This window comes from Camellia sinensis, chromosome 2 (genome assembly GCF_055761805.1).
Source record: "Camellia sinensis isolate YWXY chromosome 2, ASM5576180v1, whole genome shotgun sequence".
Classification (NCBI taxonomy): domain Eukaryota; kingdom Viridiplantae; phylum Streptophyta; class Magnoliopsida; order Ericales; family Theaceae; genus Camellia; species Camellia sinensis.
The window spans coordinates 122,950,200-122,968,801 of NC_138962.1; positions in this window are offsets into that span (position 1 = coordinate 122,950,200).

The following is an 18,602-nucleotide window of genomic DNA, read 5'->3' on the forward strand; positions in this document are numbered from 1 at the left end:
CCTATTGTAGACACCCCATTTAACTGGCCCTAAGGCTTAGACACTCTTTCTTGGGTACCCAATGATGAAAGTTGAGATGTGTTAATCCTATGAATCCCTCAGCAAGAAGCCCAAGGGTCAAGTTTGAAACTAACCAAGCACCAGTTTTGGTCAAAATACTTTTCGATCGGTTGAAAACCCTTTTCCAAAATACGTTTGGTAGCGCAATTTTAGACATTGCCACAATATCTTGAGACTCACATTTTCAAAATCCAAATGTCATTTACTTTCAAACAGACCTAGCAATGGATATAAAGGGGGTAAATAGAATGTGGGTAATCCTCTGAAATACCTGTTTCTCCTTTCAACTTGTGCTAACTTTACCTTGTTGATCCAATGATGTATTTTCTAACTGGCTGGACAACATATCATGGCTGACTCAAAACATATTCGGCCGAATACCAAAGTGCACCTGCTGAATTGTTCGGGTACAGAGCATTTTCAAGAATTTCAGCTTGTTCCGCACACTTTCCATAAATATCTCAGATATTTATGTCCAAAACTCTATAAGTAGAGGATGAAATATCATTTCAAGGGGTTGCCTAAGGCTTAGAAGAGGGATTGAGAGCTCTCTTCATCTTCTTCATCTTCAACCTATCTTATTCAATCTTCTATCATCCAAAACTCCATTAAAGCTAACTTCTAAGCTTGTTCCTGAGAATCTTGGACACTCTAAGACACATCTAGAGGGTTGTAAGGATACCAAGAAAGGGTTGGGAAAACCAAGTAACTCACCCTCTTCAAGAGGTGAGATTCGTTCACTATTCATTATCTTTCTCCCTCTTATCCTTCATTTTTCGCTTTATTCTTGTTCTATACCCACAATAATTACATGATAATTCCTCATGGATGTCGTCGGGGGTAGAAAGTAGCCACCCATCAATTGAGTTGATAGTTTTTCTTCTTTTTCCACAGTTTATCTCTACTTTCTTGCTTTTCATAGCTAGAATTTTTTAAATTCATTATTATTATGTATATGTGGAACCTTGTGAATGTGGTTGGGAGTAGAAAGTAGCCATCTATTCACAAGTTTGATATGTAGAGTAGATTTCTTTCTTGTTACTTATCTTCTCCTCATATATCTTATCATTCAAGCTTGTTAATCCACGTGTTTCAACCTTTGCTCAATATGAGTGAGTAATAGTGGTTGTTTCATAAGATTACTTGGATGATTCTTGGGATTTGATGTTGAGAGGGTTGTGGTTTTCTATTTCATTGATCTTTTATTGGAAGCAAAGCAACAGATTCTATGTCGAGAGTGTTGAAATCTCTTTTTTCAATCATTCATAAACATGGAAAGGGGTGGAAATATCCTTGTTCCATGAATAGAAGATGAGTTCACAATAGCTTTTGATGAATCCATTGCTTTAAAACAAAGCTTCCACTAAGAAATGATGTGCATTAATCTACTCTCTCCAATTAATAGCATGGATTTGTGTATTGACCTGTCCTTATTCACAAAGTGATGATGTAGGTTCCCATCTATTTCTTATGCTTGAATTTGATCTTACTTTAATCCATTTAATTTGATAAACTATTGCAAAATATCTATTGTGCATATCTATTGCATACTATTGTTGAGGGTTGAGGCTCATCTACCTCTTGTTTATATGTTTATGTGAGAAGAAGAGGTGGAAGGGATGAGCACCCCTTGGAAGATGTTCTTTGCCTTTGTTCTGGACTTTCTGCACCAATTTGAATTCTACCTGGGGGTTATGTTCGATCGGTTATATTAGTAGTCTCATGGTCCATTTTGTGTTTGGCCAGATGGTTTTACCTAGAGCAAGACAGACAATTTTTGGGGAGTGCTCTCCCAGCGTGTTTCTGGAGTTGCTGATCAAATTCTTTTATTTATTTAATATGATTTGTTAGATTCAGCAACAATTTGGCTGAATCTATTCATTGTTGTAATAATTTCTATAATCCCATGTCTTTTATTTTTATTATTTATCCAATTACTGTAATAATCCCTCTTTTTCTCTCTCTCTCTCTCTCTCTCATTTGAATTGTTGTAATAATCTTCTAACTTCACATCTTTTTATCCCTTTTATTTATATGATAAAAAGGAGGAGAGGTCTGATAGACCTTTCATGGATAAGATCATTTCAATTAACGTTGGTACTGAGGACCCTCGCTTGGTCCAAATTGGTTCTACATTGTCTTCGGAGGAGCGCAAGCGATTAATCGTTTTGTCAAAAGATTTCAAAGATGTTTTTGGTTGGTCTTGCGAAGACATGCCTGGAATCGATCCTGAGATTGTATAGCAGAGGATCCCTCTCGAACCCAAGGCCCAACCAATTAAGTAGAAGCTTTGCAAAATTCGTCTAGACTGGGCATTGAAAATCAAAGAGGAATTCACCAAGCAGACCAACGAACGGTTCTTGATGGTATCTGAATATCCGATTTGGTTGGCCACCATCATTTCAGTTCCGAAGAAAGACAAAAAATTAGTGCTTGTGTCGACTTCAGGGGTTTGAATAAAGCTAATTCCAAGGATGACTTTCCATTGCCACACATTGATGAATTGGTAGACTTCACCGCTGGCCACGCATTGTTGTCATTTATGGATGGCTTTTCAAGGTACAACCTAATCTTGATGGCACTAGAAGACAGGAAAAAGACTGCTTTCACCACACAGTCGGGGATGTACTGCTATAGAGTCATGCCATTCGGGTTGAAGAATGTCGGGGCTCCATACCAGAGGGCTGCAACCACATTACTGCATGACATGATTCATAAAAAAGTTGAGGTGTATGTGAATGATATGATTGTGAAATTTAAAGAGCGGGAAGGCCACTAAGTCGAGCTAGAGAAGTTATTCGAACGGATTAAGGAGTACAGGCTATGGTTAAATCCACAGAAATGCACCTTCGGGGTCATCGCAGGTAAGATGTTGGGATTCTTGATCACTCAGAGAGGAATTGAGGTCGATCCAACCAAAAATCAAAGCCATCCTAGAAATACAACCACCAAGGACTGAAAAGGAGGTGCATGACTTTTTAGGAAAAGTGCAATTCATAAGACGGTTTGTCTCCAAATTAATCTTGACTTCTGAACCACTATTTGGTCTCTTGAAAAAAGGAAAGAAAATTCAATGGAACAATCGATGTCAGTTTGCTTTCGAACAAGTTAAGCAATATTTGCGAAATCCGGCTGTGTTGTAACCACCAAAGCTAGGGAAGCTGCTGATGTCAGTGACGGAGTCAACTAAGGGATGTATGGTTGCACAATAGTCGGACGCTAAAGTGGAGAAGGCCATTTACTATCTGAGTAAAAAGATGCTGGCATATGAGACCCGTTACACTCCTTTGGAGAAGGCTTATTTAGCTTTGGTCTGGACCACTAGGAAGTTGAGACACTACCTGTTAGCCCATTTGGTAATTCTGGATTCAAGATTGGATCCCATTAAATATCTTTTCGAGAAACCAGTACTTACGAGTATGCTAGCTCGTTGGTTGCTTTTTCTTTTTGAGTTCGACCTTAAGTATGTCACTCACAAGTCACTCAAAGGAAAGGTTGTAGCGGAATTTCTGGAAGACCACCGAGTTGAGGGAAAGGAAGATGTAGAGTACCTATTCCTAGATGAGGAGATCTTGCAAGTAGAAGAAGAGACGTGGAAACTGTACTTTGACGGGGTGGCTAACCAACACGGTTATGGAATAGGCGTGTTGCTTATAGAACCCGATGGTTACAATATACCCCTAGCTTTCTAACTCCATTTCAAAGTATCCAATAATGAAGCAGAGTATGAGGCGTGTATTGTTGGATTAGAAGTTGTCCTGGAACTAGGGGCAATAAGGTTTGATGTCATCGTAGGTTCGAATCTAGTTGTTTCCCAAGGCAATGGAGATTGGAAGGTTAAAGAAGAGAAAATGAAATTTTATCACCAGACCTTGGACATCCTGATTCCGAGGTTTAAAAAGCTGACATTTATAAACTTGTTGAGAGAAAACAATGGATTTGGTGACGCGTTGGCAACGCTGGCTTCAATAGTGGAAATACCGATTGGGGTCAAGATGCGCCCGATCATTATTGAACAAAAGTATGTGCCCACGCACGAAACAATAGCCGTAATAAAAGCGGTTCAGGATAAGAATCCTTGGTATCATGACATATGGAACTTTCTGGAGAAGGACATGTATCCATAAGGGGCAAATGCCAAAGATAAAAGGGGAATACGATGTCTAGTCGTCCAGTTCATCATCTATTGAAGTAAAATGTACAGAAGAGGGGATCCGGAAATGCACAAATTGTGTGTAGAAGAGGAAGAGTCAAAGCGTCTTATGGAAGCCATTCAAGTATGGAGCACACATGAATGATGTAATGCTAGCCAGGAAGATCCTCAGACAAGGTTACTATTGGTCAACCATAGAGAACAATTGTGTCAACTTTGTTTGGCGATGACATAAGTGTCAAATCCATGCTAATCGCATGAATATTCCGTTGTCAAAGCTCTATAATATGACTTCACCATGACCATTCTCGGTTTGGGGCATAAATGTCATTGGAGCAGTTTCTTTGAAAGGCTTGAATGGACACGAGTTCATTTTAGTAGTAATCAACTACTTCACCAAATGTGTAGAGACGCAATCATATTCTGTGTTAAAAGCTTTGCAGGTGGCCAAGTTCGTTAGGAATAACATCATCACTTTTCCACAGCTCTACCAAACGGGACCCATGTCAAATGTAATTTTTTAATTTTTAATTTTCGTTTTAAAAAAAAGTTCAATGATATTAACATTCATTGTCTTCATACATAACACAATCAATCAATTACATAAAAAAAAAACTAAAGTTAGTATCTTTATGGTTTTTACTTTTTATCTTAGTCTTTGCACAATCTATTAAATAATACTAGATTGGTCTATATATTATATATATTTTCAATTACTCTCAGTCTCATGCCACCAAAATTATATTTTCTATGGATTCATTATGTATTATTTTTTTTTAATATGTGTATATATTTTGTTAATATTGTACAGCTTCTGAAAATATTTGTATTTATTTTCAATTTGATTGAAATTATTGTTAAATATTGAAATTATTTTGCTCTATACTTGAATGCTTATCATCTTAGTGTTGTTTTAACCGTGTTTTCGAATATATATTGATGTTTTTAATAAAATTCCTTTTGCTCTTGTTGAAAAAAAAAAAGAAAAAGAAAAAGAAAAAAAAGAAAAGACTTAAACAATTTTGTAATTCCAAATACATTTACTTTTCCTGACAATTATTAAAGGACAAATAGTAAACCAAAAGATGCCCCACGTTTTTGGGCCTCTATTCCCAGGGAAATTCTATTTTCACACTTTTACATAACACTGTGCACACACTTAATGAAATATTATTTTAATGACAATTGTACCCTAAAGTAAAATTACTATAATGGATTTCAAAACACACCTACAATTTTATATCAATATTTCTCTGAACACATCTTTAAAAAAAATAATAAAAAAAAATACACATCTAGTATATTGTCCCTGATTTCTCCATTGTTTGCCCCTTCTTCCATTGTTTCTCACTTAGTATATTGTCCACCGCTTGCAACACACTCTATAATCTTTTGGTCTATTGTCCATTTCAATTTTAAAGCTTTTGTCTTTTATCCCAATCCTAGGCTAGAATAATTGTTTTTGATAGATATACAAAAATAAAACAAAAATACAACTCAATTACATTAAAACCCTATCTAAACTAAAGTAATATCATCAACAAAACTATGTACAAAGAACAAATAGTCAAAAAATGCAAATGTAACATCAAATTTATTATAGGCAAGTTGCATTCAATTTACAATACCGGAGCCCATGCATTCATCTTCAACAAAACATCTCTCTCTCTCTCTCTCTCTCTCTCTCTCTTTCAGTTAAACATATCTTAATTTTTTATTAGGATTTGCATTTTTGTTCAATCCATTTAATGTTTTGTACAAAACAAGGGTGCCTAAGAACTCAAATGTTCTCTCCCCTAAACCATTAAAAACAGAGTACTATGAAACCAAAATGATAGAAACAGAGAAAGAAACAAATTAACAAAATAAAATCTGTTACCGGAGCTGAAATTATGTGACACCCCCAAAATATTGACATACGGATTACCTGAAATCCTAACATTTAAACTTTATAGAGATGTAAATAAATCAAGATCGGTTATATATATATATATATAAGGATCAATGTTATACTTCTACAAAACGAGTACACATGCATAATACATTCATTGATAGCATGTGAGCGTTAAGTAGTAATGTCTATACTATTACAAGTCGATGCCTACAAGCTCTCAAGTTTATACTTGGTTACAACAAAAGTGGGACTTAAGCACAGTACATGAAAGCCTAAGGCTAAGCACAAAATAAGATACAAAAGATGAGCGTTCAGCTCTAACTTCCTTCCAAGCTATCCTCTTAGCAGAAGCAAACCATCAGCACCTGAAATATAGCGATCCCGGGTTTACCCTTGTTGTACAGTGATCCGGACATGTGTCCGTAGATGTTGGTAGTTGTTTATTATCTTGTTTGCATCCTTTTTACTTCATATTGAGTTATAGGATGTGTTGGGCAGGTTTGTTACAGGTTGGTTGTGTTTGGGAGCCTAGTGTTGCTGCCCAGATTTTTGGACCTTCGCTCGAGCGAGGAGTTTGTCGCTCGAGCGAGAGTTGAGTTTGTCTGGTGGGTCGAGCCAGAGTGGCTTCGCTCGAGCGAGCGATGGCGTCTGGTTCTGGACCTGAGAGTTGTGTTTCTTGGCTCGAGCGAGCTTTTCTTGGCTCGAGCGGTCTGGTTTGTTCTTCGCTCGAGCGAGCGGTCTGTCGCTCGAGCGTGCTTGTGGTTGCAGACCTGAGGGTTCGAGTTGTTGGCTCGAGCGAGCATTCTTTCGCTCGAGCGCACTTCTGAGTTTTTGGCTCGAGCGAGAGTTCCTTGGCTCGAGCGAGATTTTCTGTGTCTGGTCGCTCGAGCGACCAAGTCTTCGCTCGAGCGAGCGTGTTTTATATCAGCGGACAGTAGCGTTTTAAACATCACTTTTTCACCTTTTCTTTTTATCAAACCCTAGATCCGAGACCCTCTCTCTCTACACTTATATTCTCTCTAAGAATTGATCTCCCTAGAGTGTGATTCTAGCCTAGGGCCTTTGTTAAAAAGATAGAGGGCGTTGAGAGCTTTGCTTTAATCTGAAAAAGTTTGGATTTGGAGCACGTTGGTCTTCGAGTCTTCATCTCCTTTGTGGCTCAAACTTCGAGGTAGGGATATCCTACTCCTCTCTATGGGTTTTGTCTTTAAATTTTGGCATTTTGAGATGTTGGGGTTGGTTTGGTAATTTTGTGAAAGTTTGGGGGCTTTTGTGTAATTTTACAAAAGTTGGGGTTTTATTCATAATAAACCTGAATGCATGTTTGGCATAGAGAAATGGAATAAATATTAAGTCATTGATGAAAATGGGACCTAAGGGTTGAAATGTTAATTATGGGAATTGACCTAATTACATTGTTTAATTAATTGGGATAATTAATTGAGAAGAATGAGGAAATGTAATGTTGATTGAATATCTATTGTGCATTTATTTTCTGTTTAGAAATAACTGCTTTGGGCTATCGGTGGAGGATAGTCGTGATTGTTGTAGACAATGCATGATGATTAGGCAAACCGAAACTAATCAATGAATTGTGTCATGGAACTTGACGGTTGATAGAATACATTAACTATATGTATTGAGTGATGGTATATAGAACCCATGTGTTTGTATACGTTATGTGTAGAGGAGGAGATGGGGGATGTACTCCGCGGTTTAGGGGAAGATAGGGGATGTACCTCTAAATCGGATAGTGTTGGGAGAAGATAGGGGATGAACTCCGTAGATACAGCTCATATGCTTGTCTAGAGAAGTGAAGATAGAGCTTATATGCTTATCTTTGTGAAGTGTGGATATAGCTTATATGCTTATCTGTGGGTATTGTGGATATACATATCTGTTGTAGAATGTGGATATAGCTTGTATGCTTATCTGTGGATAATGTTGTTATACATATCTGTTGAGAATGTGGGTAGTGCTTATATGCCTATCCGTTGAAAAAGGGAAAATGAAAGGAAACTTGGACTCATAAGTCGTATGACATAAATATGTGATTTATGTGATTGTATCAGTGTTGGCCATCTATCAACTGCTAATATTTTAGTCATTGTTCATGGTTGGTTTAGTGTATTTCTACTGGGCTGTGGCTCACCCTATATGGGAATATCATTTTCAGGTGCAGGAAGCATGCCACCTCCAAGGACATAGCTTGGGAGGCTAGAGGCGGACATAATGTTGTCGTTTTACTTTTTGATGTATTACATGTAAATACAAGCCAAGGGCTTAAAGTGTATGAGTTAGTACTCCTTTTTGTGTAACCAAGTGTTAACTTGGAAAGCTGTAAGCCCGTAGGGCATTTTGCTGTTGTTGTTAACATGTAATACTTATGTAATAAGACTCTGAAGAAATGGAAGAATATGGTTATTTCATATGTTAATGAATCTCTTAATTGATGGGTTTAATGCTTTTATTTTGAGGGCGTTACATGAAATATTTTTCGACATAAGGTGAGCTAACACCCAATAAAGATAAGTTTAACAAGTTGTATGATGCTTAACCAAATGATGCAGTGAATGCGTGTGTTATGTTGTTATCCAAAACCATGAGTTTTCTCTGTTTTCCGAAACCATACAATGCCATAATTTGAGTTATATCTCATATGATTGCATCATTTCTTCAAAACATGTGATAGGGCAGTAAATACACACAGTGAGAATCTCTAGATATGTGTCTGCAAGTAGGTTGTACAAGCACTACCAAAAGTCATTTTACTGGTACAAATGGATCGGCACCTAATCATGCGGGTTTGTGGAATTTCACCAAGGACACAAAGGCCAAATTAAAACCACAACCTACACCCCCTAACCAGATTCACGAAGGTATTCACCCAATTTTCTCAAAACAAACCTTTTCAATACGTGATAATAAAACATTTGAATGCGTGCTATGTGTGAGTTAAATAGTTTCAATCAACCTAGTTCTCATGCAAGTTCTATAACAAATGATGTTATCCTCCATCAATAGCCAAAAAAGTTATCTCTATTCAAGATATATAGCAAAAGTAACAATACATATAAAAGAGTCCAACTTGTCATCACTAATATGTTAACAAGTACTATATTTCCACCATTTCCATTTTTAAGCCAAAACTTCCATAACTATAAATTCCACAACTCAAAACACCATTTCTCAAAGATTTTGAGAAAAACAAAAGGAAAGATCTTTTAAAGATCCATTTCTTTCAACCTTCAACTACACTCACTCCCATGAGTCAACAAACAAACAAACAAACAAAAAAAGAAAAAAAGAAGAGAGTTTTGGAAACAACATCAAGAAAACCTCTTTTTTAAGCTTTTTAGAATACATTTCAACCAAACAAAAGCCCCCAAAGTGTTAAGCTACTCAAGTAACACATAATAAAGGTAAATAACACACAAGTCATTAAAGAAATCCCTACCTCAAAGCTCAAGGAGCAACCGAAGAACGACCGAAAACCAATAACGCCGAAAAGTCAAAATTTTCAAATTAAAACGCAGCCCCAACTTGCTCTACATAAAATCCTTAGGGACTAGGGGTAGGAGATGTGTGCAACTAAATCAAAACTAAGGGTTTAGACTTTAGAAAGGCGAAAAAATGGCGTCTGCAGAAGTTTTGGAGAAGAAACGAATGAAAAATAGATATTTTTGCACTTTACTAATATTTGTAGGCAGAAGACAATCGCGGGTGCGAACATAAGCTCGCGGGCGCGACATGCCCAAGTGGCGCCCTTGCGGGCGCAACTCTCTTACCACAGGCACAACCATGTTGGTCGAGACTCCTCACACACACTTTTACTTCCATACATTGGACCTAAAGCTGTGTTTTGGTCACGACCTAGTTGTGGCCTACCGCGAACGTGACATATCCCATCGTAGGCGCGACCTGGATGGCAGTAGAAAATTTTGCCTTGCTATTAGCAATCAAACGAAGTTTCTGAAGCCCATGAAACCCGAAGGGAACTAAAAACCAATACAAAATAGACATAAACTCATCAGCAATAGTGTAAAAGGGTCGGGTCTTAACCCGGGCCATCACAAATTATTGGTTGCAACGATGAGCTCGGTCCGACTGAAGTTCCTCCACGATGCTTTAGGCACCACCATATCACCGCAATCGATTTCATCATCAGCACTCTGATTCCTCCTCAATTTCTTTACTAAATTCTTCTTCGAAATATTGTACCTAGACAACAATGGAATGGTGGTGAACCGTCTCATCGATTTTATCTTTATGGTGTCAATGAAACTTTTCCACTGCAAACCATCTTGACTCTCCCCAAACAAAGCCCTGTAAACCACCAATCTCTTCAACACCGATGATTCCTAACTACTGATACTGTTGTTATCGGAAAAAAAATGCTTACTTACAAAATCGAAAATAAAAAATACTCACCTACAACAATGAAATGGAGGGCCTTCAATTGAGGGTTAAGGTGTTGGGTCTTTACTGTAGTCTTCACTATGTGGGATCAAAATAGGGGTCAATCATTGGTCTATAATTTTGAATAGGTGTGGAGAAAGAGGGTTGAGGCGGTGTGTGTACAAAGATATGAGTTAAGGGTATGATTGGAATATTTGGTGTGTGGACTGAGAATATTAACTAATAATCAAATAACTAAATGTGTACTGAGAAGTGATGTGAACAAAGGTAAATAGGTGTGTGGAAATAGAATTTTTCTCAAAAACATGGGGCATTTTTCTAGTTTACTGTTTTGTCCTTTAATAACTGTCAGGAAAAGTAAATGTATTTGGAATTACAAAATTGTTTAAGTCTATTTTAAGTATATATATATATATATATATTATTGGCAAGAGCAAAAGGGAATCTTATTCAAAACACCAAAAACATCAATACATATTCGAAAACACTGTTGAAATGACACTAAGATGATAAGCATCCCAAGTATAGAGTATTTCAACTAGGTTGGCACCCTCAACTTAAGATAACAAGCGAAAACGCTAAGTTAGCGACCAACTCTCAAAACTTGACATGGTTTCCATTAGACTTAAACTTCCGCACCGAATCAATGTGGAGAAAAAAGTCCTCAATGGAGAAACCAGTGTAGCCTGAACACAACTTTGTCCAAAAAAGTCACTTGTAATTTGATTAGATTAACCATCAAACCCCAACCTTCATAGACATTGTTAAAAATCAATTTGTTTCTAGAAAGCCAAATGTTCCAACACATAGATGCAAATAAACACTCCCAGATAAGTTTCTCAAGCCGCTTGTATCTAGAGCATAACTAATAAAGAAGGTCATCCAATTGACAATGATCAAGTGCACAAGATTGGAGTACCAACTAAGGCTATGGTGTGCTGTGTAACATAAGATTATAAATCATAACAGAATTAGTTAGTAAGCAAGTGAGTTGGTTAGATGGTTGGGATATTGTTAGTATTGTATATGGTATATATACTGATGTAAATAGACTGAAGTTCATTCATTCAATAATATACGAACTTCCATATAATTCTTCATGGTATCAGAGTTCTTTGAAATTGAATTCAACTTGTTCTTTAACTGATGAATATGAGAGCGAGAAAGTGAAGTAAATAGTTTGTTGAGTGAGAACCAAACTTCAGAATTGGTTTGACAATAAAGAACAATTGTAAAAATTGCACGTGAAAGTGTGGCGATGACACAGCTTAGGGCCTTTTTTTTTTTTCTTCCTCTCCTTCTTATGTTGCATCTATTTTAATATATACTAGAGTCCAGACACAAGCGAAAAAAGTTATCAAAATAATATTATGAAAAAGATATATATAAAAAAAATTTGAATTAAAGAGAAAGATGAACAATAACTTCATTCAAACTCAAAGGGTGTGCTTCTTTTGAAAGATTAGGGTGTAGGATTGGACTATTAGTCCCATCGGACTAATAGTCCATTGTTTGTTTCAATTTTTTTGCTCCGAACAAATAGTCCCCCCAGACTATTAGTCTCATATTTGTGGGATTATCCTATCCTATTGGGGGGGGGTGAGATTATTTCCATGTGATTGGTATCCCATGGGATTAGGCTCTGAAATGTCCATTTTACCTCATACTATTACTTAGCAAATAATTAGAAAAAGGTAAAATAGTCTTTTGAACATTTATAAATTATTTTTTTAGTGTTGTTAATTTAAAATTATATATTAAATAAAAAAATTTAAATTATAAATTATAAATTATAAATTTAATTTAATTAAAAATAATAAATCAAAAATTATGGCCTTATAAATTAAATTATTTTAGTGTTGTTAAAAAATTAAATTTACATATTAAATAAAATTATTTTTTTAGTGTTGTTAATTTAAAATTATATATTAAATAAAAAATATAAATTATAAATTAAATTTATTTAAAAATAATAAATTATAAATTATGGCCTTATAAATTAAATTTTTTTAGTGTTGTTGAAAATTTAATTTATATATTAAATAAAATTATTTTTTATTGTTGTTAATTTAAAATTATATATTAAATAAAAAATATAAATTATAAATTATAAATTAAACTTAATTGAAAATAATAAATTAAAAATTATGGCCTTATAAATTAATTTTTTTTATTGTTGTTAAATTATAAATTTTAGATTACAAATTTAAAATTTTATATTAAATAAAAATTATAAATTACAAGGGTAAAATAGTCTTTTGAACATTTATCCTTATCCAGTCCGTCTAACCAAACATTGGATTCACTAAAAATAGTCCAATCCAAATATCTAATATCATGACTAAACAAATATAGAATACAAATCCAATCCAACCAAATAGTCCGGGGACAATGTATCCCAGGACTAACAGTCCGATAGATTACAATCTCCCCTTATCCAACCCGTCCAAACAAACACAACCAAAGTATATACAAATTTTTTAAAAAGTAGTACAATATTTATAGACAAATTATCAAAATTTGACACATCATATCTATTGAATAGGAAATGGGACAGCTTATTTAATGCCTGATAGAGAGTAGTACAACTTCCTAATAACTTAAGTATGGTTACCGTAAGATAAATTGTAATCGATTGAATTTTGTTTAAGAAAACTAGAGATAATTCCTCTTCTCCGGGAGGAAAAAAAACAAGATCTGAACTTCGTCTTCTTCGGCAAGGTACCAAAAAGGCTAAACCTCAAATACGCTCCTTGCAACTTCAAATCCTTCATTTTTTGCTTGAGGTGATTTTGATTGGGTCGCGACGGAGAGTAGGTTTGGAAAGAGCAAAGTCAGTCCGGTAAAAAATAAAGCAGATTATTTCATTTATACCTTTATACTTTTACACGATTTTCAATGATCCTCCCAGACTACTCTTATTTTCACGCGTACTCCCATACTATTTAAGTACTAATAATTTTGCACCCTACCGTCACATTTGAAATGAAAAAAGTTATAAAAAATTATATTTTGGCCCTAAATTTCAAAAGAAAGATGCAGACACACTCTTTCCTACTAGCAAACCACCACAACCAACCACCACTTCAAGCCCTTCTATCTCCGTCATCATAACTCCGCTTCACCTCATTTTTATGTCGTTGGATTCTACTCACGGTCTAGTTTTCGTATCACATCTCACACGTCTCGTTCTTCCTCTTTTTGTATACTATCGGAGTTTCAAAAGTTGATAAAATAGTAAGACTTTTCTTCTTGCTTTTAATTTTTCTTCAAGCCATCTCTCGGACTTCATATTTTTCTCAATTCTTGACAGTTCTACTTCATTCTTTCGCCATTCTCTTCACCTCACTTCCTACTTCGCCCTACACTACCTCGCTTTCTCGCTTCTTCGTGTAATAGGTGATTTCGGTATGCCGAAAGTTGTCTGAAAACTAATTTTGAAAATTTCAAAACATTCATCTTTTGTTTCTTTCTCCTCATTCTTCTTCTTCTTCTTCACTTATAATATGATGTGAAACATGGTTCTAGGTGGTAACGAAAATGGTGATGGTATTGGTGGCGGTGAAGTTGGTGGTTCAGGTAGTGATCTTCTTCTTCTTCTTCAATTATCCATCTAAGCTTTTTCTTTAGTGAGAAAGATGAGAGAAAACACAATTCAATAATCATAATATCATATTTTCCACCACAGAGAGATCTAGAGAGAGAGAGATGGCGGATATTGCTATGTTGGTTGGAAAGGAGTATGAGGGAAATGTGAAGAAATCAAGACAAAATGAAAATGGGTTTAAAAATGGGTTTGAAAGTGATCAAGCGATCAACTTGTTTTCTGCTGTATCTATCTTGGTTCATAATTGGAGGAGGCTACATGATGATGATAGGTCTTCTTGGATCATGATAATTGTCACGACCCAAACCCGCCCCTATAGGTTTAGCATCGTAACCGGCCAGTAATCCTTGGATTACCGAAGGCCTCTGAACAAATTAATAAGATTAAAGGGCTAGCGGAAGCAATTATATATATAGTTGTCCAATGAGCTGTGCTGACTTATATGAAACAGAATATTTAAAAACTTTATATACAATAACCAAAAGTCAACCATGCATTATACCCACACACATTACAGTATTTTAAGTACAGCCAGCAGAATTAAATCAAGTCATACATATACATAAAACCAACAGAACTTGAACACAGGACACTTCGGGAACCTCCACGTGAGGCACAACGGTTGGCTGACAACGGATCACAGATCCAGACAAAAGCCTTCGGGCTTGAACTCCAGAATGCTCACCTATACATATATATATACAAATAGTGAGCTAAAGCCCAGTGAATAACATTAAGGTAAAGAGGTTAGTGAGCGAAATCCGAACATATCATAAGCGGAAAACAGATCATAGCATAATCATCCCCATATCAGAACATAATAATGGTACATCCCATAGAACACATCACAGAACGTCTTCCGACTAGAGTAATCGGTTTCGGATACCGATTAAATACATATCACCACAATGAAGTGGCTAACGAGATCTCGTAATTACTTGTATGTCATGGACCCGCATTTTCATGCCGTCCCCCATTACTTGGGACTATCTAAGGATGCCATAATAGATTTCAAACTTGGAATGTTCGTTCACATAAACAGATAACATTTCAGAAATCATAGCTTATCATATTTCATTTGGAACATAATTCATATAAACGTATCTTTACGATAACGTTACTCACAGTGGTTCTCGTAAACGGTTAATCAATCTTCAGACGTTGACCTATAATCACAAAAGTACATAACACAACATATCTCATTAATACACGTTCACATGGCCAACACAGCTTAACTTTCATTACGTTAGTTGTTGTTCATACTTAGCACATTGATTGAAACACACACACACTTGCAGTCTCGGAACCTGGTACATTATTTTCTTAGTGTGTTTCTAATCCATAACCTCATTATCAAAGCTTAATTAAGGCTTAGGAATGCCTAAGATGCAATGAGGATGCCAAAACATGAGTTAGAACACTTAGGAAAAATTTCTGAAAATAAGGTCCTCGCTTGAGTGGACATGCAAAATGAGAGGGGTCGCTCGAGCGTGACTTCCTTCGCTCGAGCGACCTGTAGATTTGGAAAAAAGTACTGGTTGGTCGTAATCCATGCTCGAGCTACAAATCCCACGCTCGAGCGGATCGTCAACATGCAAAGGGTTCGCTCGAGCGTCCAAGTGGTCGCTCGAGCGGAGAGCTCATGTCTGAAAAAAAGTACTGAGAGCTCACATTCTCCGCTCGAGCGCAGGTTTCCTCGCTCGAGCGGACTGTAAAAATCCGGGTTTCCAAAAACAGAGTTTAAGCTTCGAATGCTATTTTAATGGCTATGTTCATGCAAAGCTTGATCAAAATACTTGGAAAACTTTACTAAAACACAGATACATAGCCCTTTTCAAACCTTTAGCTCAAAACTCATGGATTTAGCAAATTTGAACTTGTAAGCTCATGCATGAAAGATTTTCAAATCATTTTCTTGCTTTCTTCAAAACATGCAAATGGTGATCTACACACTCATGAGTTCTGAAGCTATAAACATGACTAAAACTTACATGCATGCAAGGACTCTAAGAGCAAATCCCAAGACACGAATGAACAAGGTATAATCCTCCATAACATGCACACAAGCCATTTTCTTGCTCAAAGACCCAACTTCATTTCAATTTCATGAGAATGGTTCAAAGATGAGTTGAAATCAAGATGCATGGAAGCTAGCTGCAGAAGATATGCTAAGGACTCTCTTACCTAGAGCTTGATTTCAGAAGTGTGGGAGTGAATCCTCTAAGTTTCCTTCCTCTTCTTCAACCTCTTGAGCTCACTCTCTCACTCTTTTAGCTAAACTCTCTCTCTCTCTCTCTCTCTCTCTCTCAGGCTAACTCTCTCAACCCAGAGGACTAGAGGAGCAAGAGAATGGCACAAAGACTCTCTCACTCGGCTGAAGTACACAACACCCACCTCACTTCTTGAGCACACTACACATGCACACACACATGCAAGCTTCTAACTCACACACAAGAATTTATCCCCTACACCCAACACTATAAAAAAAAATGCCTCAACACATTGCACACTAAATCACATCTTGGATCATTAATAGGATTAGGTTAGGCATCACTTGTGCATTATTTAAATCAGATATAAATAACCTTAATTTATTCAGGCTGGCACGAAATTCAATTAATCCAAAATAGTTCCCATCAATGTTCCATTTACTCACATGCGACTTTTATCAAATCGAATCCATTTTTAATAAAATTTGCCATGGTGTTCTAAAAATTCCAAATAACACATTAATGTAACTAATTCCAATTTCAGATGCCGATAAGGCTTTCAATCTTTATATTAAAGCAGATTTCTAGACAGATATTTCCACCAGTAACAGATAGGAAGCCAAAGATCATACAAATTACATAACAAACCCATAATTTATTTAATTCTTTTAATTAACATCCTTAATTACTAATTAGTAGCTAACTACGGGTCAGGGTTATTACAATAATAATAAAGAATTTTGGAGAAGAAAAGAAGAAGAAGAAAATTATGGAGCTATTCAATTTCAACAGGTTTGTATGGAGATAGATTATTGATATGTATGTTTATATATAGAAAGATGATATATATCTCTTCATCAATTTCATCACCTCCATCAACTTTACCAACATCGTCACCCGAACTACCAACTTCACCGCCACTGAACTCCATTATCACCACCATGAACATCACCACCACCTCTACCACCACTATCACCTTACAACACCAAACCCACATTTTTCACAACCAAGTTCCATTACCGCCACCGTGAATATTACCATCACCATGAATATTACCATCACCACCACCTTATAACACCAAACCCACCGCCATCACCGGACCGCCGCCACTACCACCATTACCAGTTATGTTACCACCTATAACCATGTTCCACATCATGTTATAAGTGAAAAAGAAGAAAAATAATGAAGAAGATAGAGAAGAAGAAGAATGAGGAAGATGGAGAAGAAAGAAACAAAAGATTAATGTTTTGAAATTTTCAAAATTAGTTTTCAGACAACTTTCGGCATACCAAAATCGCCCATTACATGAAAAAGTGAAAAAGCGAGGTAATGTAGGGCAAAGTAGAAAGTGAGGTGACGAGAATGGTGAAAGAATGAGGTAGAACCAAGAATCGAGAAAGATATGAAGTCTAAAAGATGGCTCGAAGAAAAGTAAAAAAGGGAAGAAAAGTCTTTTTTTTTTTTATCAACTTTCGGAGTTTTGATAGCATGCAAAAAGAGGAAGAACGAGACGTGTGAGATGTGATACGAAAACTAGATCGTGAGTTGAATCCAACGACATAAATATGAGGTGAAATGGAGTTATGACGAACGAGATAGGAGGGCTTAAAGTGGTGGTTTGTGGTGGTATGCTAGTAGGAAATGGTGGGTCTACATCTTTCTTTTGAAATTTGGGGCAAAAATGTAATTCTTTTAACCTTTTCCATTTCAAATGTGACAGCAAGGGCAAAATTGATAGTAACTTAAATAGTATGGGAGTACGCATGAAAATAAGAATAATTTGTGAGGATCATTAAAAATTGTATAGATGTATAGGAGTAAAAATATAATAATCTCAAAGCCGAAGGTCCGAGAACAATGGCATTGTTACTGATGTGGTGAGAAATTGAGAAACAGAACTGATTGAGACTACTAAAAAACACACCACTAACAGTTCTAATGAGTTGAAAAATGTAAAAAAAAAAAAATAACAATAATAATATAAAAAAAAAAACAACCATCACATTAAGGGAGAGCTAACTCATTAGCGCCCCTCTAATACTTCCGTTTTTAGCTAATCATTGAGAAATTGAGAACAATCACTACGCTTGGTTGTGTTTTTTCAAATCACTTTTCAGAAAATTCTACTTTCTTGTTTTTCGTATTTTTTTGTTTTTACTGAATTTTTTTAATATTTTAAGCAATTTTTTTACTTTTTAGACACACCTAACATAAATATACCTAAAAAGTAAAAAATTTGTGAAAAAATCTTTTAAA